Below are 6,301 nucleotides of genomic sequence, written 5' to 3'. Positions count from 1 at the left end.
CCCCCACCCTCTGAGATTTTTACTGTTAACCTTATGCCCTTTTGTTGTTGTCGGGTTTCTGTTTCGCCTCGATTCTGTCCCATCCAACCTTTCACTGGTTGTAGTCCATGCGTTAAAAACGAACCAAGTTGTATTGATTTCATCCCAATGCTCTGTCTTCTAATTTTGTTATGTGCATGAGGTGTATGATGGAACGGCTTTGTTTCTTTGTTTTCTGAGCTGTTCGTTATGTTTTATAACTGTACTATTGTCTAGCGTTATTTCACCCGGCCGCCTCCTTTCTCAACCGGGCATCGTTCTTGGCCAGCTTCCAATCGCCTCGTGCTCTTGGTGTATAATTTGTTTGACATAAGTACATGTACATTCAATTTGACCATATTTTTCAGAGTAAACGCGGACGGTTTGTTCGGCTCTTGCTCTGTTCAAATTTTAAACTGCCAAGATTTTGCGTATGAAAAGACTTGCGAAGTAGAAAGCTGTACGTTTATAAGAAGACATTTTTGTCAATGTTTTGGAGGAAAGCGAAACGACGAACCGTTAATCGTGGTTATGACACTTTTCCTTTCCACAACTTAAAGTATATAATCGCTCTGTCTTTGTGGACATAATTTTTGTCAAGTTACTTGGTGTTTCTGCTGGAACGTTGTAAACGGTTGTAGTCGTCTCTTCCCGGGTTGTCCCTGACAAGGAACGAAGCCCGCCAACGAAATTATTTAAATTGTATCGACGGAGTGCAAAAGACGCTTATACGGGAAAAAAGAAAAAAAGAAAGAATAGCACAGAATACGTAAAGTATAAACCTTACGCCAACGTAGATATTTAAGTTGGAGTTGTGTTCTGGATCACGATTAAAGTATCTGGAATAATTCAAATCTTCCGTAATTCGAAAGTTCTCCACACCTGCAAAGGACAAGATAAGATGGATATGCCTAAGAGACAGGAATCTTTTCCTCGCATAACGTCACAACGTCGTTACCACCATTGTCGGTTCAGAGATAATATTTCATAGAGGCTCCCGAGCTTCAAGTAACAGTTGTTTTTCTACTACTAGAGAACGCCAAAAGTGCTTTTAGTTCGATTATAATCTCCAGTTACTATTTCATCTGACAGAATGGTCCGCCAAGTCAGTAGCTGGGCCATAACAATAAACATTTGATGATGTGGGCAGTAATCGCTTCTTAATCACGTGAAAAAAAACACGTTATAGACCCGTACCAGTTGGCAGTGGGGGCCATTTCTAATGTTTTTGTGATGGAGCTGCTCCTGCTTTTATATTATGCAAATATGCTTTTTATTAATGTTTACTTTTATCTCCAGCTGTGATGGGTGGTCAGTCAAACGGATATTTTGCTGTTGGACGCTGACCCGAATACACTGACTGCTGATACACTTTATTAGGGTGTTTACATTTGTTTAGATAAAAACTTTCAATCAAGGGACTAGAGCATGTGGGTTGCAGCTAGCTAGTTTCAGGGGGACTTAACAGCTCAACAGGTATGGTGGTCGCCCTGTCAACCTGGAGGTCCGGAGGTAAATCCTCGCTAGCATCGTGTTATCGATTCTGTCTTCTACACTTCCTGAACCCGACATGGGCAGGATCGAGCGCCTACCTAGTCTTCTCGGATAGGGACTAAAAATGTCACAGGTCCTGTTTGGAAGTTTGGCAGTTCTAATATCGAAAAGAGAAGGCTCCACAGGCTGCTTTGAAAATTAATTCTTACCCAAGACTGAAGCCACTCTAATCAGTATTAATAAATATCAACAGTGACTTCGAAAACGGAACATGAGTGTCTGTCAGGCAAGGGATGATTGTACGTTTTATGTACAGAGGACCCCACTTATAACAGTCTGGGTTAAAACAGGATTTCTGCAAAAGCAGGCTTATAATAAATCCCCTTAGTCTTATAATGCATGTGTGTAGTAAACAAGTTCTTTAATATCAGGCATTCGGACAGACATCCTTGGCTGTACCCGTGGTCAAACAATTGACTTATGCTAAAATGCTAAAACGAACGGACAAGAGAGCAAATGAAGCAAACCAACAGCCAACATTGGTATCGCATCGTACGTGACTCACAGTAGGCATAAGTTGACTGTGTGCACATTTTGTGATATGTCATACCGTGTGTGTTGGGGTGGAGGCACTTTGGCGTTGATGCAAATCCAGTCAGTGACATAGCGTGGCCTAGCACATGGTCACATTGTCTCCCCGTTGTTTCGGGAATGATAATAGTTGAATGAAAAGTAGGCTTTCGGAGCAAGATCTTCTGCAGATCTAAATACATGGTTATTATTATTATTACATGTATTCAATAACGAATATTGTGAAGCGCACAGAGCATGCTTTAGACTGTAGAGCATGAATGTGTGCTTAATAAATGCCAGCATTATTATTATTACCCGGGCGTCACAAATTGTGACTAGTCAACCTCCTTGAGACTAATATGCTGGAAAAAACAAAACAAAACAAAGATGAGAAGGGGGCTCTCGTGGCCTAGAGGTTAAGGTGCTGGTCTCTCCTTCAAAGGTCCCGGGTTCGAATCCGAGTAGCAACCGAAAAATTTTCTTCTCTAAAATTGTCTCCGTTCACCTCCTTTTCTGCTGTCTAGCGGTGTTCTGTCTTCTGCTTTCGTCTCCTCTTTCTCTCTTTCTGCCCCCACCCCCTCACCTTCTTTGCCCCCTCCTCTGGGCTCCTGACTCTTTCTGCAGCCTTTCTACTGCTCCTCCTTGGCTCCTTTTTACTGCTGTCTTTCAGCCACACCCCTGATCTTCTGGTAGGAAAGTTCTACACCTAGCCTTCTCGGACAAGGGCAAACATTTCTGAGTGCCCGTGTGCAAATTGCGCACGTTAAAGATCCGTTGGTGATTTACAATCGATAAGAGTAGGCTTCGGCCGCCACCCGGGCAAAAATCAAGATTTTCTACCAGCTGAAAATATTTGGTGTGTCCCGCGCGCTCATAATATGACTTTATGCAGTTGCGAGCGTCGTAAAACACTCTCCCCCCAAAAAAAACAACAACAAACAAACAAACAAAAATAATTTTTTTTTAAATAATAAAAAAATAAAAAAATAGATGAACAAAATATTTCTGGAAAAGGCAGGAGCAATGATTGGCCAATTGGTTGTTAATTAACTATATTCATTCTGCTATGTACTTGACTTGAAAACAAACTACTGTGTGGGATTGTCTTATCGTCAGTTACTCCTAGAAATCTAAGTAATAGGGGCACGAAAAGGTGATGACCCAGACAACCAACGAGTTAGCTAAACTACAAAAAAGGGCCTAAGTCCAATGGAAAATAATAGATCTAGTGGTATGAAACAAAATGATTTGAAAAGAACAGCTTAACGTCAGCAGGCTCCGACAAGCACCAGATGGCGTGCAATTAAAACTGATTTTCTGGTAGGCCTATGCACCGCGCGATGATGTATTATTATCGAGAAAAAGTCATATGAGAGAATCGATTATGATTGTGTGTGTGTGTGTGTGTGTGTGTGTGTGTGTGTGTGTGTGTGTGTGTGTGTGTGTGTGTGTGTGTGTGTGTGTGTTGTATTTAAAGATGACATGAGGTCCAGAGGAAGCCCCTTAAAGTCCCCCGTCCCCCGTGCCGGGGGGAAAAAAACCCTCAACAAAACAAAGCCCAACAAAATCTCGAAAATCCTACTCTTTCGTTGTTCAGTTCACTTTTTAAAAGTTCTTTTTTTTCGAATTCAGTGGTTCTTGTATGACGTTGAAAGCTGTGTCAGCTTGTGTGTTGATTGTCCTACCAAAGGTGGGTGGGGTGTTGCTGTTCAGTGGCATGACAGCACGGGATTTCAGGCATCATGTTAGTCATTGTGGGCTCCGGTGGCTGGAGGGTGCCACCTATTATGTGTTCTTTGTCTGTTTCCCTGTTACGTGCGTTCCAGCTTCATGAGAGCATGGTTGGTAATAGGCTATCAGGTTTGTTGTGGTCTTACTACTGGCTTTCTGTGTTAACTATTCGCGGGGGACAGGAAGGCGCTACAAGGCGCTACTGTTCTACTCTGTCCTTGTATCCATCTCTAGTTTTCCTTTCCCTTTGCCCCCAGTGACTGTTATTGTGTGTTTCCTTTTCTATGCTTAAACATGACGCAAAATAGTGTTGAAGACCTGAGTTCGGTCCCCGCGTGGGGGATACTTTTTTTTTTCTCGAGTGTTTCAGTCTTTTTGCTTGGACTTTGTACCTACCCATCTCAGCCTGGTTTGGCCCTGACAGGCAGGGTCGAAGCCCAGACGCCCAGGGTATAAAAACGTATAGGTCGAAGCCCATCTTCTAAATTATCTACATTGTATCAACATTCGCATAGAACACCTACATTAAAAGTAGCCAAAAACATCATGTCCTTGGTTATGTCTAGCAGGAAAGAAACCACAGAACGGTTGTGTCGAGCCGGAAAGAAACCATAGAATGTCCCTTCAGTGTCGGTGCGATGTAAGAATCTATTGTAAAACTCGAAAATTAATATCCATCCTGGTCCATGGGCCGATTATGTTCCTGCTCTGAAATCATTCTTCTTCCTGCTGCTTTTTTCGGAGTATACCATTATATTATATAGCGGAATACACTTGTTTTTGTTTGCGCAAGCATTATACATGTCATCACTTCAAGCTTCCTCGGGTTACGGATGTTCTATAAGCCGTCGGTTTTTTTCCAGTAAGATGCAAGATTGCTGCACTCTATAGGGGGGACTGGGGCGAGTCCTAGCGACGCTAATCGGTTTAAGTTTAGCTCCGATCGATCTGGGTTGACACTGGCCAATTGCGAAACTCACCGGGCAGCGCCCTTCTCTGTGAATGGTGTCCAAGTCAAACAAAACTCCACCTGACATAACGCTTTCGTTCTCTGTCTCTGTCTCTGTCTCTCTCTCTGTCTCTCTCTCTCTCTCTCTCTATCTCTCTCTCTCTCTCTCTCTCTCTCTCTCTCTCTCTTTGTCTGTCTGTCTGTCTGCCTGTCTCTCTTTCTCTCTCTGTCTCTGTCTGTGTCTCTCTGTCCCTGTCTCTCTAACTCTCTCTCTCTAGCTCCCTCTCTCTGTCTCTCTGTCTCTGTCTGTCTGTCTGTCTGTCTGTCTGTCTGTCTGTCTGTCTGTATGTCTGTCTGTCTGTCTGTGTCTGTCTGTCTGTCTGTCTGTCTCTCTCTCTCTCTCTCTCTCTCTCTCTCTCTCTCTCTCTTTAGCTCTCATCTTTTGTGTCTTCTTCTCCTCCTGTCTTTCTACCTGTCTGTTTTTCTGTTTGCTTGTCTGTGTGCCCCTCCCCCTCTCACTCTCTTTCTGACTAAGAAATAGTAGACTACATGTTGCTCCAGTCGTCGATAAGAACCCGAGGTACAGACCGGGCAACGGAACTATGATGATCCCTAACTAACTATGCAGACAACATAGTCACTTCCTTTGCACCCATCTATCCTCCATTGAAAAACAACGGAAAGACCCCCCCCCAAAAAAAAAAAAAAAAAAAAAAAATTATTAAAAATTTTTTTTTTTAAAAAATCAACCCACAATAAATTGATAAAAGACTATTACATCTTGAAAATAATATGAGCTTGACTGAAGACGCAACACCCCGACGCCGATTTTCCAACCAGAGGGGACACCCCCCCCCCCTCACTCCCCCTCAAGCCGTTCCCAGTCTGTTCAAGTGGTCCTTTGGCGGGTGCCCTATTTGGTTTGCTCCTAATGTCTCTACGTCTCCTCTTCTTTTGGATGCTACTCTCTATTGTTACACGACAAATCTTCTTTATGCATCTCTTCAGTACATGTAACACCTCTTATCTTCGGCACTTATAAAATGACCTAGATCTAGTTGTGTTTTAAGTGGCGCAAAACTCTTAAACTAAAAGTTTAGCGATGGGATGTACGCAATGGTGTCATTCTCGATGAAAAAGGAAAATGTCAGCATTGTGTGAAATGCTTGGCTGAAATGTGATAAGGTTCTATCTACTATAAGTTTAAGGCACTTTTTGTACGTGACAGTGTGCAGCTAAGAGATACCCCCAGCGGGCCAACGAGAGTAAATCAAGGATCTTAATATTATCTGTTTATAACCTTCATGGGATAAATTATAGTCCAGTCTCACCGACACGGGATGTTTAGGGAAGGTGAAGGTGCAATAACCACATCCGCCTGCTCGTTGAGTGCCACTCTTACGCCACTCCTCTATAGCGTGGAGGCGACCCTCTTTTACCTACTGTAACTGGTGTATAACTAGTCTTCTGTCCAGTCTTTTACGCTGATTCGTCTACACAGAGAGACTAGCTTAGTGAAAAGTGTACTCGTCTCCC

At 43.0% G+C, this 6,301-nt stretch overlaps 1 protein-coding gene across 4 annotated transcripts in view; it reads left to right on the top strand.

The window, feature by feature from the left end:
* The window catches only part of LOC101854223 (acyl-CoA (8-3)-desaturase), a 68,468-nt gene that overhangs the window by 19,281 nt on the left and 42,886 nt on the right, over positions 1-6,301 (top strand). The gene's annotated exons all lie outside the window — the stretch shown is intronic.

Source organism: Aplysia californica, unplaced genomic scaffold (assembly GCF_000002075.1).
Source record: "Aplysia californica isolate F4 #8 unplaced genomic scaffold, AplCal3.0 scaffold00018, whole genome shotgun sequence".
Lineage (NCBI taxonomy): Eukaryota > Metazoa > Mollusca > Gastropoda > Aplysiida > Aplysiidae > Aplysia > Aplysia californica.
Note: the sequence above shows the minus strand (reverse complement) of the source record. Positions and strands in the feature narration are given on the sequence as shown.